This window comes from Camellia sinensis, chromosome 1 (genome assembly GCF_055761805.1).
Source record: "Camellia sinensis isolate YWXY chromosome 1, ASM5576180v1, whole genome shotgun sequence".
In the NCBI taxonomy this organism is placed as follows: domain Eukaryota; kingdom Viridiplantae; phylum Streptophyta; class Magnoliopsida; order Ericales; family Theaceae; genus Camellia; species Camellia sinensis.
In genome coordinates this window covers 187,231,571-187,247,721 of record NC_138961.1, presented here as the reverse complement: position 1 = coordinate 187,247,721, position 16,151 = coordinate 187,231,571, and the positions used below count along the sequence as shown (strand labels likewise).

General features: G+C 37.8%; 1 pseudogene; it reads right to left on the bottom strand.

The window, feature by feature from the left end:
- Window positions 1–2,073: 2,073 nt before the first annotated feature.
- On the bottom strand, window positions 2,074–14,399 carry LOC114293639 (germin-like protein 8-2; annotated as a pseudogene).
- Window positions 14,400–16,151: the final 1,752 nt, after the last annotated feature.

Sequence of the window (16,151 nt, the reverse complement as noted above, 5' to 3'; positions counted from 1 at the left end):
TACCTTCTTGGTTCTGCGATGGTGGTCTCATTATGGCGCTATTTCAGATATCTTTTATGATATTCTGATTGAACAAATCAACTATTTTGCTACTGTTTTCCCATTTACTCCTCATCAAAGGGAATTTCCATTATTGTTAATTTTTATATCTAAGTATAAAATCCCTTGGATATTTAAATGGCATTATGGAATTTCTGATAACATAATTATCCATCAACATTCTGTTAAATGGTGGGATAAGTTCACAGTGCCTCGCATTGTTGAAATTGTCCAAGCTGAATTCCCATCTGATCAACTTGCTCCCACTCCTACTATGTTCAAAGCCCAGCAGAATCCAACTGCTGCAATCAGTCAAGGAAGCCCAAGCCTTCCTCCAGTCAATCTTGGAAGCCCCTCATCTAGTGGTTCCAAGCCCAAATCAAATGTTAAATTTGCAAAGCCCATTGATAAATCCAAATCCAAAGCTGTAGCTGCTCAGCCGGCCCAATCAAAGCCCAAATCAAAGTCCAAGTCCAAGGCTAAGCCCATTTCACCTCCTGCTCAGCCTAAAGTCAAATCCAAGAATAAGCCCAAGTCATCCAGAGATGAATTGCTTCAGTTACCCTGCAAACTTGTGGATCAAGCTAAAGCCCAATCAACCTCCAGTTCAGACAATTCAGAAGAAGGTTCAGAAAGTTCACATTCTTCTGAAGAATCAACCAATCAATTTTTGGGTCCAGAGTTTCAAGATGCTCAGGATTCTTTTGCCTAATCAACATAGGATTCTATATAGATACAAATTAGCTTCAATCAATACTCTTTTGAGAAAAGCTACCAATTTGTATTTATATTGATTCCTTTAATTACATGTTCCATCGAAAGCATGAATAGTAAAAGTTGCTGTTCACTTTTACTGTTCATCAATCAACTTTTGTTAAAGCTGCTCAACTGTTCAATCAATCAGCCGAAAGCAACCGACGGCCTGCTCAGTCTCCAATGCTGCCAGCTACCTTCGATCAATCAACCAATTCACATGCTGCATAGTTAATTTTCTTTTCTATATATTGTAATCAAATGTATCCATTCAGGCATTCGGTGTTTTAGAAAAAACCTGAGAGCTCTGAGTGAAAATCAACCCCTTCCAGTGTAACCTAATTAAGATCCTTGCAGTTGCTACGATTGTAATTGTAAGTTATTTTCTATATTTTAATTACAAAGTTTTATCAAATGATTTTCTTTAATTAGTGCATTCCAATTTCTGTTATTCAATTTTAATCATATTTGGTTTCGTAATCCATTTTCTTCATTCTGCTTGCTACTTCTGCTCTTTTGGTATTTTTAGGGGTCTAATTTATATTTTGAGGATAGTTTGAGAGTAAAATGTAATCTGAAATGATGACGTCAGCAACTATCATCTAATTATAAACGACAACTGACACGAGGGGTGAAATTAATCCAAAATTGAATAGTTTAGGTGTATAATTCAAATTATAAGAAGTACCGGTGTAAATTGATCATCAATGTATAGTTTGGAGAGCAAAATGAAATTTTCTCTATTTTTTAATGTTTAGAGAATGATTTTTGAATAGCTAAATTTAGCTAGAAATAGTTGGGGATGGTAAAATAATTAGGCAAATAACTAAGTTGTGGAGACCCCCAAGATGTGTAAAAGACTACTTTACTAGAAGAATTTAGCTAGCTTGTTGGCGTTATTTTTAGCTAAAGACAACTAACAAAAAATGGGTGCGAATATCTCTTTTCAAATTGTGCTTTGGTTACTGAATTCTAATATCCTCGACATAGAGAGTATAAACAAGTTAAACTACTTGGAAGATTCTAATAACCAAAGTTTGCTGGTCCATTGTTGTCTCTTAAACCATTGAATATGGGAATTGTTTGAAAGATTAAGAGAGTGTAAAAAATATATGAGAGAGAGACAGTACTATTTGACAAACTTCAATATTATAAAATTATAGGAAAACAATTTTAAGGAAATAATGTAACAAACTTCATTATCATAAAATTATAGTAAAACAATTTTTAAGGAAATCATCCATTACCAACCCACTTATTTATGCTTTAAGTTAAATCATATTTGCTTGAAGTTTAACAAATAGATTCATGGGTTCTCTATTGTTTATTTCTCTAGTTGTTGGGATACCAGAATTGAGCTTGAAGATGGTCTACTACCTTCTTGTCCACTTGGAATGCCTTGGCAAGAACATCATCAGAAATCATTGGTTTCGACCCGAATACTGCATTAGCAACTGTAATGGTTTCGGGGTTTTGGCTACTTAGGGCGGCAAGAGCTACTCCATTAGTCTTTCCATTATTAAATTGAAAGTGAATGAGACTCTCTGGGAACACAAAAACATCTTGTTAGGTCCCTTGTTTGTCAAATCCGGGTACAAAACTTTGTGTTGAACAAGTTGTATTTTTTTCCTGTGTTTTTGTTCTTCCCGCTCGAGCGGGACCATTGGCGCTCGAGCGGATATTGTAGTCTCTCAGTATTTTGACAGGTCTGTAAAAATGCTGGAAGGCATGATTTCGCGCTCGAGCGGGTTATCAAGCGCTCGAGCGTAACTTTGTTTTGTCACACGCAGATTTTGCTGAAGACGCTCGAGCGGGATGTTGGACGCTCGAGCGGAGATCGCGGACTCAGGAATCCTATTTATATCTGTTTAGGTTGTTTTTAGGACTACTTTTCCTAGATCTTATTCAAGAGTCCTAGGGTTTTGTTGGAAGTTTTCTTCTGAGGTTTTTTATGAGTTTTCCTTGATGTTTTGAGAAGAGTTCTTCAATCATGATCTAAGATACATACATCAAGGAGTTGGTTACTTTAAATTCAAGAGAGATCTCTTCGGTGGATTCCGAAGATTCAAGCGTAGAGTATCAAAAGGAGTTTGATTCTGTACATAGTTGTTCATTCGACAAGTGAAGTTGTGGATTCAACTTTAGGATTGATCAGTTCCGAGACGAAGGCGTGGTGAAAGAGTTACAGAAGATTCAAAGGCAAATTGACTGAGTGGGGTAATTTGTGTGTTATCTTTGTAATCTTTCTTACTTCAGTAGTGGATTGATTAGTGGCGTTTCGCCCATGGTTTTTGATTACAATTGAAGGTTCTTCAATTGTGGTTTTTTCCACGTAAAAATCGTTTGTGTCGATTTATTGTTTATTCCGAAAAACAAACAATCTAAATCACTTTCGTAAGTGCTTGTTGGTTTAGATTGTGTGTTTTGGATACTTGGGATTTGGAATATTTTAATCTTGATCTAATCACGAATCACTTAGGATTTTCATATCTCCTGGCTACAAGACCTTTGTGAAGAGACGGTTGTCAGTGTTGGAAGTCACGAAGCCGACGTAGAGAGTACCTTCCAAGACTACGCTGATCTCAGTTGCACGAGGGTGCGTGTGGGGTGGGTTGAGGCCATAAGGTGCAAAGTCTATTCGAGCTAAGGAGATGCCGAGAGTATTGAGGCCTAGTATTTGTAGAATGTTTATGGGAGTGACTTTCGACCCAATTGGGTTCAATGTGTTTTGAGGAGTAACGAGGCCGGAAAAGAAGAAGTCATTAGTCGTGGCAAGCTTTGGTTCGTTACAGGCTTTGCCAGTCACGAACACTGCATGCAAAACAAATGGAGTTGTGCTTGAGTTAGGATTAGGTGAAAGAAAGAAAATGTTATATAAACTAATCAATTTTCAATAATGTTACAATAATGACATCTAACAAATTAAAATTTGGCCCTTCACAAATTAAACAAACAAAATGTTGGAAACCAAAATGAAACATATCATATATTTTGAGACCGAAAGTGTAATTAACTTCTAATTTTTTTATTTTATTCCTAAACCCCTTGATAAATGGGACACTAGTGATTACCAAAACTCGACTTGGAACAGTAAGGCTCTCAATTCCCTATTTTGCTCCGTCACACCTGAAGAATTTCGTCGTATCTGCACGTGTGAGGTAGCAAAAGAGGCTTGGGACATTCTTGAAACAATTCACGAAGGTACTACTTCTGTCAAAAGGTCAAAACTTCAACGTCTCACCTCATCCTTTGAAACCCTTTTTATGCGCGATGAGGAGACGTTTGATGATTTCTATGCAAAACTTAGTGATATCGTGAATTCCTGTTTCACACTCGGGAAAAAATCCCGGAAGCTAAAATTGTTGGAAAAATTTTGAGGTCTTTACCCGAGAGGTTCCAACCAAAAGTGACAGCCATTGAGGAGGCTCAGAATGTTGATACCCTCAAGCTTGATCAATTGGTTGGAAACTTGCAGACTTATGAAGCCCACCAGATTTCAAAGAAAAAACAAAAAGAAAGTGTGGCTTTCACTAGCGCTCATGAGTCAGCAAAAACTCCGGAGGCTGAATTTGATTTAGAGTCTGAGATGACGGCTATGTTTACTAAACATTTTAAAAAAATTTTGAAGAAAAAGAAGCCTAATTTCAGAGACCCTATTTCCAAAGACAAGAGTAATGAAAAACCCAAAACTTTTCCACCAAAACTTGTTCCAAAAACTGAAAAGAAGATTGTAAAGGGGCAAGGGGTCAAGTGCTATGAATGTCAAGGGTTTGGTCACATTGCCCTTGAATGCCCTTCGAAAAAGAATCGAAAGAAAGTCTACACTGTAAGTTGGGATGATGAAAGCAGGTCGGAGCAAGAACTCGAAGAACCTGAATCTGGAGAAGACGGGGATAGTGCTTTCATGGCATTTTGGTCCACTTTCACTCAAACTCTTCCAAAGCCTGCGGAGTTAGCTCGTGGTCAGAACCTGCATCATGCTCCTACCTTTGATGGGAATAACTACCTGTTTTGGAAAATCAGAATGAGGGCTTTTCTGAGAGCTTTTGATCCAGAAGGCTGGCAGGCCATTGAAGAAGATACAGACAGGGCTGACAATCCGAGCAGTCAGAGAGCCCTGATCACTATTCGTGGAGCAATTTCTACTGAAGAACAGCAACGGGTTGTTCATTGCACAAAGGCTAAAGAGGCATGGGAAATTTTGAGCCAATTCCATGAAAGAGGAAATTCACCATCACTACCATCCAGCAACCTTCCTGTCTTAGTTGCTAGACTGGATGAGGTCAAGGAGAATGAAGAGCAAAAAGAGGATGATGAAACATCTGAAGATAATGATGAGATCAATGGCGATGAACTACAACAAGCCTACGAAAAGCTGTACGAGGAATCTCTGAATTTGTCCAAAATCAACGACAAACTCTCTCTCAAGCTCAAAACATGTGAGAGTGAGAATGTCAGGCTGAAAGGAGAACTTGCAACAGCAAAGCAGAATATCATCAAGATCTCTAGTGATAGGCAAGAATTATGTGGAAAACTTCTATCCTGTGAAACTGAAAGGAATGAACTCCTAAAGGTGTATTCCACATATGAAGAAAAGCTTGAAAGTCTTGAGATGTCACAAGCTACATTGGAAGAGAGAGTCTGTCAAAAAGATGAAGAACTCCGTGTTGCTAGAGCCACTATTGCCATGTGGAACAAAGGTTCCAAATCTTTAGAGGACATCCTCGGGTCTCAACAAATGGGTTGTGACAAAAGCGGGCTAGGTTATGGTGCAACAGCTCACAAGGGACAGGCCTCCACTTCTTATGACATGAAGACTCAAGCAAAGGGAAAGTTGAAGGTTGACCAGGCTGATCTCTCTCTTCATCCACCTAAAGTTGGTAAGATCAACAAAAGGGAGGTAAAACCTGTTTTTATTTGTCATCACTATGGTAGGTATGGCCACATTCGTCCTTATTATTTTGAATTGTTTGGTAAGGTGTCTCAAAAGGGTAAGAATTCGAAAACTTTTTGGGTTAGGAGACAACCTTATATGTCTAGGCGAAATACCAAGACTAAAAAGATTTGGGTGAGAAAAGATGATTTGACTTGTTTAGTTGTTCACACTGCTCTAAAAGCATGTGATTCCCACATGTGGTATCTTGACAGTGGGTGCTCTCGTCATATGTCCGGTAACAAATCTTACTTCACCTCCCTTGAAAAATATGAAGGAGGAATTGTTACTTTTGGAGATGGCGGCACTTCTAGAGTCATTGGTAAGGGCTCTATAAGTGTTGCTGGTCTTCCTAAGCTCGAAAATGTTCTTCTTGTTGATGGTCTTAAAGCAAATCTTTTGAGTATTAGTCAAATGTGTGATTCCCTTCATGAAGTATTGTTTTCAAAAAATAAATGTGAAATTTTGGATAAAAAGGGAAATACTGTCTTACATGGGGTTCGCACATCTGATAACTGCTATGGGATTGTTACTACTAATGATCTCACGTGTCACTCTGCCATCATTAGTAACATTGACCTGTGGCATCAAAGATTAGGTCACATGAATTTCAAAGACCTAACTAAGATAGCCAACAAAGAGCTTGTGAGAGGAGTAACCTAAATTGGGTAAGAATTTGAGCCATGTGTGTGGACCATGTCAACTTGGAAAGCAAACCCATGCCCCTCATAAAAAGGTGAACAACTTTACAACCAAACGTCCTCTTGAATTGGTTCACATGGATTTAATGGGTCCTACTCGCACTGAAAGCATCGGAGGTAAAAGATACATTTTTTTAACTGTTGATGATTTTACTCGATTTTCATGGGTAAATTTTTTAAAGGAAAAATCTGATACGTTTGATGCTTTCCAGGCCTTAGTCTTTAAAATCCAAAATGAACAAGGTATTTCCATTGGTCGTATCATAAGAATCCGAACCGATCATGGTCGTGAATTTGAAAATAGTTCGTTTTCGGATTTTTGTGATACACATGGAATTAAGCATGAATTTTCTGCACCCATTACTCCACAACAAAATGGAGTTGTTGAGAGGAAGAACAGAGTTGTTCAAGAAATGGCTAGGGTCATGCTCCTTAGTAAGAAACTTCCTCCAAAGTTTTGGGCCGAAGCCCTAAATATTGCTGTTTATGTCATAAATCGCGTGTATTTAAGGCCTGGCACTTTACAAACTCCATATGAATTGTAGAAGGGATTGAAACCTAATGTAAAATACTTTAAAACTTTTGGGAGTAAGTGCTACATTTTCAAGGATAGAGAGCCTTTGGGAAAATTTGACTCCCGAAGTGATGAAGGTATTTTTCTAGGGTATTCAACCACTAGTAGGGATTTTCGAGTCTATAACCTGCGAATTTCATCTTTAATGGAATCTATCAATGTGGTTATAGATGACACAGGTGCACCTACTCCAGCAACATATGAGAATGACAATGATGAGTCTCCAATCTTGGATATTGAACCACAAAATCAAGGAGAAGCTGCAGACCAATCACAAGAAATTGTTACAGCTCCATCCTCACAGGTAAGTTCAAATCCAAAGAGTGCTCCAAAGGACATCACTCCTGTTGCACCTGTCACCGCAAGTCTTGAGCTAAAACCATCAGCTAGGGTGAAACTGAATCATCCAGCTCAACAGGTCATTGGAAGTGTTTCAGATCGAATGAAAACCCGAAGACAGATTCGGGATGAGGTATCACATATGTGTTATGTTTCATTAATTGAACCTAAGAATTTTAAAGAGGCCTTGCTAGATGATAGTTGGGTCAATGCTATGCATGAAGAATTAGGTCAATTTGAACGTAACAAAGTTTGGACTCTAGTTCCCAGACCTAGAGACATGAATGTGATAGGTACCAAGTGGATCTTTAAAAATAAATCTGATGAGAATGGTACAGTTGTTAGGAATAAAGCTAGGTTGGTTGCTCAAGGCTACACACAAGTAGAGGGTGTTGACTATGATGAGACGTTTGCCCCAGTTGCACGTCTCGAATCTATTCGTATTTTGCTTGGTGTTGCATGTTTTCTTGGCTTTAAATTGTTTCAAATGGATGTGAAAAGTGCCTTTCTGAATGGGTACTTGAGAGAAGAGGCATATGTTGAGCAACCAAAAGGGTTTGAGGACCCTAAATGTCCTAATCATGTCTATAAGTTAGACAAGGCTTTGTATGGATTGAAACAAGCCCCTCAAGCTTGGTATGATAGACTTACTACATTTCTTCTTCATAATGATTTTCAAAGGGGTAGTGTGGATAAGACTTTATTTGTGAAACATACTAGGTCTCATATTCTTGTTGCTCAGATTTATGTTGATGATATTGTGTTTGGATCCACTGCTGAACATCTTGTGAAATATTTTTCGGATTTCATGACACATGAGTTTGAGATGAGCATGATGGGAGAGTTGTCTTATTTTTTGGGTCTTCAAATTAAACAGTCTCCTTCAGGTATATTTGTGTCTCAGTCTAAGTATGCGAAAAATCTTGTGTCTAAGTTTGGTCTTGAGTCTGCCAAATATGCACGCACTCCCATGAGCACCAGTCTTCACCTCTCCAAAGATTCCTCTGGTATTGATGTTGATCCTACCCTCTATAGGAGTATGATAGGGAGTCTTTTGTACCTCATAGCCAGTCGTCCTGATATTGCTTTCAGTGTAGGTGTTTGTGCCCGTTACCAAGCTAGTCCTAAAGAGTCTCATCTCCTTGCTGTCAAACGCATCATTAAATATGTTAATGGGACATTGGGGTATGGGGTTTGGTTTTCTACTGATACTACAGCTGAGATTACTGGTTTTTCTGATGCCGACTGGGCTGGGTGTGCTGATGATAGGAAAAGTACATCCGGGGGGTGTTTTTACCATGGGAATAATCTGGTTTCCTGGCATAGTAAAAAGCAAAATGCCATCTCTCTCTCGACTGTTGAGGCTGAGTACATTACTGCAGGGAGTTGTTGTGCACAAATGCTATGGATGAAGCAAATGCTTCATGATTATGGGATAGAACAGAACACTCTCACTCTTTTCTGTGATAACACAAGTGCCATAAACATTTCAAAAAATCCTGTCCAACACTCTCGCACCAAACACATTGACATACGTCATCATTTTATTCGAGAGTTAGTGGAAGAGGGCCTTGTTGTTCTTGAGCATATTCCCACTGAGCATCAAAAAGCTGATATTTTTACAAAACCCCTTGATCTTCTTCGGTTTGAGTTCCTTAGAAAGACCTTGGGTGTCATGCTCGATCACTAGAGTGTTACTTGTTTCTTGAGTAGGTGTAAGTGTTTTGCCTTATGTATGCTTGGATGTGATAATCTCATTGTCATTGATAACTGTTTTACTTGCATCCAACTTTTTATGTACACTACTCATGCTGCTTACAAGATCTCATTGTTCATTGGTCATAGCTCATTTTGAATGCCCATACTCATTAACCTCATGATCTCATTCTGTACACATCCTTGAGATTAATTGTTGCAGGGGTTTCCGCACATGTGATCAAAGTTCTCTATGGACCACTAACAGTGTTTCTTGTACTTTTACAGTGGAATTGACCGATACTAGCATATCACGGGTGATGTTGAGTCTCTTAACCATCTACCATCTGTTTTTCACTTCCACGGTTTCTCCCTCAGTTCTTTGAAGTCCGGGCATTAGGAAAAGGCTACCTCAGAGGCACCAACCAGGCCATCCTTTATGATTTCATTCTTCTCTGGTTTGGTTTCCATACTCTTGAGAGTGAATGCCACCAGTGAGTGCCCACAAGAAAGAAAATGTTAAAAAAAAAAGGGACTCATTGATTGAGGGGGAGCTTCCGCATTTACTCAACAAATACCCCTTGATTCCTAGTGGTTTGACTTTTCTCTGTATTGTTGAGTTACTCTTGATGGAGGTCCAGCCATCTGATCACTACTAGGATTAACTCTAGCTCAGTGACCTCTCATGGATTGCACACACACACTTTCTTTTGTGAGCTCTCATGTTGGATTTTGAGTTGTACATTCTCATGTAGCTTATGATCATTGATTATATTTTATTTGCCTTGCTCATGATTTCCAGTGTCATTTTTTTTTAAAATTTGCAAGTTTACGGAATTCATGAATTGCGGATTATTTCATCTTCGTCGTCAATTTTGGCTAAATGTGATCATCTACTTTTGTCCCAGGTTTCTTCTAGATATTGAGTTTCTTGTTTTATTTAAAAAAAAAAAAAAAATTTCCCCGCTCGAGCGGATATTTCCACGCTCGAGCGTGTTTTTTCGCCTTGCAGTAGTTTGCTCTTTGCTTTACAGTTCTGAGAGCGGTATTTTTGCGCTCGAGCGTCCTTCTTCGAGCTCGAGCGGGTGTCAGCTTGCCTTGACTAACGCTCGAGCATTCCTTACGACGCTCGAGTGGACCTATTTTGTATAAAACTCCCTCCCTCGACTCTTCAGGTCATTTTTTTTCTCTCCTCTTCAGTTTCTCAGACCTAGGGTTTGGCTCATGGGCTTCGCGTGGTCGATTTCACCTTCCTTCTTCCTCTTCCTTGCCGATTTCACCTTTGGTAGGTTTTACCCTCTCTTCTCCTCTGTTTTTCTCTGTAATTTCGGCACATTTAGGGGTTGTATTTCGGGTTTTTGGTTTTTTTTGTGTTTCATTTTTTTTCCCTTTCTTTCACACACTTTCACTGAGTCGTTTTGTCTTTCTCATGTTGCATCTCATGTTTGTGTGCATGGAGTCTGTGTTGTCCATTCGACCTAGGATTGTGTATTCCACATGCCTGAGGTATTTGTGATTGTGCTGCAAGTTTGAGCCACTGTTTTGACCAAAAGATGCGTCCACATTTTTGCACTGTTCTGTATTCCACATGCTTGAGGCATTTCTTGTTTGTGTCTCTAGGTCATTGATATTCTGCCATTGCCATTATGCACATTTTTGCATTCTGCATTTCATTGATATTTGTTCTCCATTCTTATGCATTATGTGTTTAATGTTACTAATGTTCTCTATATTGTGCCTAATTTGCTTTTTGGGTTTGGTTTCTTTTTGGCTTTGTTGGGTTTTCTGGTTTTAGTCCTCTCTCCTCTCATCATGTCCGCCCCTAAACGCCGAAAGGCGACACTGTCTCGCCCTACCTTTAATTCTGAGCGGTTTAAGACTGCTAAGCAAGACAAGTTGTTCCATAAATCTTTTGAGCCTCGCACTGTTCACCTAGAACGGAATGTCCAGCCTACCACTTTCGAGTCCATCCCTATCCATCCATTGTTTGATCCTCTAGGTGGTGATTTGGTGTTGTCTTTTTCTGGGCGTCAAAATCTCGACTGGGTCCGAGAATTTTACTGCAATATTGAGCAAATTAGTGATTTTGAGCCTTCATTCACTACTTGGGTACGGTCCAAATCCATTTCAGTCACACCTGCTCTCATTCGCCATCTTCTTAAGATTGATCAAGTGTACCCTCAACACTATCCTTTTCCTGTCCCAGGCCGTCCTACCTGTGATTTCAATACTGTGACTGAGGTGTTATGTGGTTCTTCCCGTCCTTGGCCTACGGGCGCTTTGATTAAACAGTTTGAACTTCTTCCGGAGTTTAGACTGCTTAATCTGATTGTTTGTGCAAACATTCTTGTGACCACTCACTCCTCCGAAATTAATCAAGACCAAGGTTTTGTTTTGTTTTGTATCGCCCGTCACATGTCTATTGATCTAGCTACCCTGATTATTAGGAAAATGATAGGAGTTTCTGGGAATAAACAGTTAGGCCTTCCTTATGGGTGTTTGATAAACCGTGTTTTATCTGAACTTGGGGTTCGAGTGTTCGAGGATAATGAGTTTGCCTTCCCCACGCGACCTTTCACAAAGAAAACTGTTTCTCAGAGTCGGGCTCATGTTAAGGGGGAGTCTTCTCGGGCTGATGCTTTTGCAGGTACCACTGCTGGCCTAGCTGAGGAGGCTGAGTTTGACACTGCAGCAACCGGGGGTGAGGAGGATGCTATTCCCCCTGTTCCACCTCGAGCTTTTCATGATCAGCTTCAGCATTTTGAGGAGGCTATGACCCGGCGCTTGGACCTTCTGGATGCACGCTTCGATGCGTTTGATGGTCGCCTTGGTCAGTTGGAGCAGATTGCCGTCCACACTACTTCTCAGCTGGCCCACATCATTTCATTACTTCAGCTTCAGCAGCCACCACCTCCCCCTGGTGCATGATTCATTGAGTTCTTGATTCCCGGTCAAAAAGGGGGAGATAAATCGGTAATGGTGATGGATGGTGATGGTGATCTTGGTGGTATATTTTTTTTTTATATATTTTGTTCTTAGATGGATATTTTGTTCCAATGGATATTTTGTTATTTTGTTCATGTTTGGATATATTGGATACTTTGTTGATATTCGGATAGGTTGGTTATTGTAGTTGGTGGATACTGTATCATGGTTCTCTTTTTATGTATGTTTTGGTATCTTCTTATACAGTTCCACAAGTTTTGTTTTTTCTGGTATGTTGCTTGCTATTTCACAGGTGAATGTTGAATGAAGTTGGATGGATGGATTGATTGATCACAGGGCAAGATTGTTGGATAATAGAGTTGTTTCGCGTCATTTCTAGTTTTTTATTCATCTTGTCTAGTGCGTGTGTTTTAGGACATTTGTTTAGAAAGGTTTTGTCCGGGAATTGACAAAGGGGGAGATTGTTAGGTCCCTTGTTTGTCAAATCCGGGTACAAAACTTTGTGTTGAACAAGTTGTATTTTTTTCCTGTGTTTTTGTTCTTCCCGCTCGAGCGGGACCATTGGCGCTCGAGCGGATATTGTAGTCTCTCAGTATTTTGACAGGTCTGTAAAAATGCTGGAAGGCATGATTTCGCGCTCGAGCGGGTTATCAAGCGCTCAAGCGTAACTCTATTTTGTCGCACGCAGATTTTGCTGAAGACGCTCGAGCGGGATGTTGGACGCTCGAGCGGAGATCGCGGACTCAGGAATCCTATTTATATCTGTTTAGGTTGTTTTTAGGACTACTTTTCCTAGATCTTATTCAAGAGTCCTAGGGTTTTGTTGGAAGTTTTCTTCTGAGGTTTTTTATGAGTTTTCCTTGATGTTTTGAGAAGAGTTCTTCAATCATGATCTAAGATACATACATCAAGGAGTTGGTTACTTTAAATTCAAGAGAGATCTCTTCGGTGGATTCCGAAGATTCAAGCGTAGAGTATCAAAAGGAGTTTGATTCTGTACATAGTCGTTCATTCGACAAGTGAAGTTGTGGATTCAACTTCAGGATTGATCAGTTCCGAGACGAAGGCGTGGTGAAAGAGTTACAGAAGATTCAAAGGCAAATTGACTGAGTGGGGTAATTTGTGTGTTATCTTTGTAATCTTTCTTACTTCAGTAGTGGATTGATTAGTGGCGTTTCGCCCGTGGTTTTTGATTACAATTGAAGGTTCTTCAATTGTGGTTTTTTCCACGTAAAAATCGTTTGTGTCGATTTATTGTTTATTCCGAAAAACAAACAATCTAAATCACTTTCGTAAGTGCTTGTTGGTTTAGATTGTGTGTTTTGGATACTTGGGATTTGGAATATTTTAATCTTGATCTAATCACGAATCACTTTGGATTTTCACATCTCCTGGCTACAAGACCTTTGTGAAGAGACGGTTGTCAGTGTTGGAAGTCACGAAGCCGACGTAGAGAGTACCTTCCAAGACTACGCTGATCTCAGTTGCACGAGGGTGCATGTGGGGTGGGTTGAGGCCATAAGGTGCAAAGTCTATTCGAGCTAAGGAGATGCCGAGAGTATTGAGGCCTAGTATTTGTAGAATGTTTATGGGAGTGACTTTCGACCCAATTGGGTTCAATGTGTTTTGAGGAGTAAGGAGGCCGGAAAAGAAGAAGTCAACAGTTGTGGCAAGCTTTGGTTTGTTACAGGCTTTGCCAGTCACGAACACTGCATGCAAAACAAATGGAGTTGTGCTTGAGTTAGGATTGGGTGAAAGAAAGAAAATGTTATATAAACTAATCAATTTTCAATAATGTTACAATAATGACATCTAACAAATTAAAATTTGGCCCTTCACAAATTAAACAAACAAAATGTTGGAAACCAAAATGAAACATATCATATATTTTGAGACCGAAAGTGTAATTAGCTTCTAATTTTTTTATTTTATTTTTTTTGGCTGATGGGGATTTTTTTGTTCATAAAATTCTGCTTAGTTTGGTGATGAATATAGACGATGTCAGCAAGGAAGCCAACTTAATACATATTTAATACTTTCAAAAATAAATTGGCACCACTAAAATATTGATTATCAAAATGACACAAAAACATATTTACGCAACGTACAATTAATCAATCAATATTTGACTTCAAATTGAAAAATTAAAAATTGAGGTTTTAATTTTCATCAAAATACAATTGCTATAAATAAGTTTTGTCACTAAAATTATATTTCAAAATCTAAGACTTAAGTTTGAAAGGCACAGAGTTAGGAGAGACTAGTATAAAATATACCAGCAGAGTTATTGATAGCAACACAGAAATCCTGTACAGGACTAGGGTCAGAAGCAGATACAAGCGATGCCAAAGCCATGATGGCTATGGTTACAAGGATAGAGTGAGTGCTCATTGTAATTGAAGAAAATTGAAATTTCTATGGCTAATGGCTTGAAGGAGGAGATAGATATCTAACATGGAAAGTGTGTCTATTTATAGATATAGATAGATAAGAGTAGTTGAATTTTTCATTGAGTATTTTCCAATGCAAATGAGAGAATAATTACCAAGTCCTCAATGGGTTACATTTTTCCTCATTCACCATTTAATTCAAGGACGAACGGTTCTTCAACAACTAAACCTCTTTCTCATTCATTTTTTCTAATTGCTGATTGAAATGCTGCTATTGACTTTTCTCTTTCATTTTTTAGTTTTTATTATTATTATTTTTTAGATGGACAATTTCAACCACACCGCACTATCATCTATCATAAGTTTCTATGAAGAAGTTCTAGATTTGCATAATCATCTATAAATTATTAGCTTTCATTTGGCATGCTAAGTTTTTTGGCTTTTTAACTTTTTTAGCCTCGAAAAGATAAAATAAGTTTTTTAGTCCAATAAGACAAAACATGACATCCAACCGATAATCATTTCATTTTTTCTCTCACAAAAGTCAAAAAAGCCAAAAAGCCTATCCGAAACGAGACTTTTTAGCCCCAGACAAAAATAGTCAAAAAATAAAAAATGCAAGGAGCATGGGCAATATTCTTGAAGAAAGAAAATGATTAGTTCATCATAATTTCATCATTTGATTATGATGGTAATTTTTGATCATTGTGTCATTTTAGTTTTTATAATTTCAATTGGCTCGATTTTGATCATGAGTTTATAATTTTTTCTCAATTTGGTCTAATTGATTACAACTCTTAACATCTCTTTATGAAAAATATGCACAAAAGTGTCATATGTCATATTTTTAAAGGCAAAATTATAAACTTATTAAACTCAGTCAATTAACCTAAAGTAATTTAGTGGTAATTTTCTTTAAAAAACACTAACAATATTATCAATTGGACAAAATTGACAAAAAATCTAAAATGAAGAGTCAAAATTGAATTAATTGAAAGTGTATGGATCAAAATGACATAAAAGGTAAAATATAGGGACCACGGGTATAATTTTCCCTATAATTTATATCTGAACTTATTAAAATATTTGTTGAAGAAAGAAAAAGATTAAAGTTTTACAATATTTGGATATCTTTGTATATTTTTTTATTTATTACTATTTCAATTTGTGCTGATAAAAAAAAAAAATCACTACAACAAATTAAGGTTTTAGAGACAAAACCAATTTTTAGAAACGAAAATGTTTTGTTGCTAAAAGTGTATAAGTGTCAATATTTTAATTTTAGTGACGAAATTGAATGAATTATTATCTTTTTGAAACTATATTTTTTGTCTTAACAAATAAACCCTTTTGGGGCTTATTATTTTGTCTCCAAAGGTGCATTTAATAAAAACATTTTAAAATTCTGATGCTAGTTATTATTATTATTATTTTTTTTTGAGTTTTTGAAAAGACCTATATACGTGCAACGACATTTGGGAAATTTTTTTTAAGGTCCCTGATATTAAGATTTTATAAGCTAAAGGATATACAATATTTTCATAGTAGTTAAGGTCCCCCAACATTTCTACAGAGAAAATTCAACTCAGAGAAATTTCAACTTTCACATAGAAATTTTGAAAATTTCTCTGTGATCATACTAGAGAAATTTCAAAATTTCTCTGAATCGGGTAAAATTTCTCTAAGTTAGGCAAAATTTCTCTAATCCAAATTTTCTCTATGAAAATGTTGAAGGATTTTAACTAATAAAATCTCATACTACACAAAGTTGGAGAGGGATA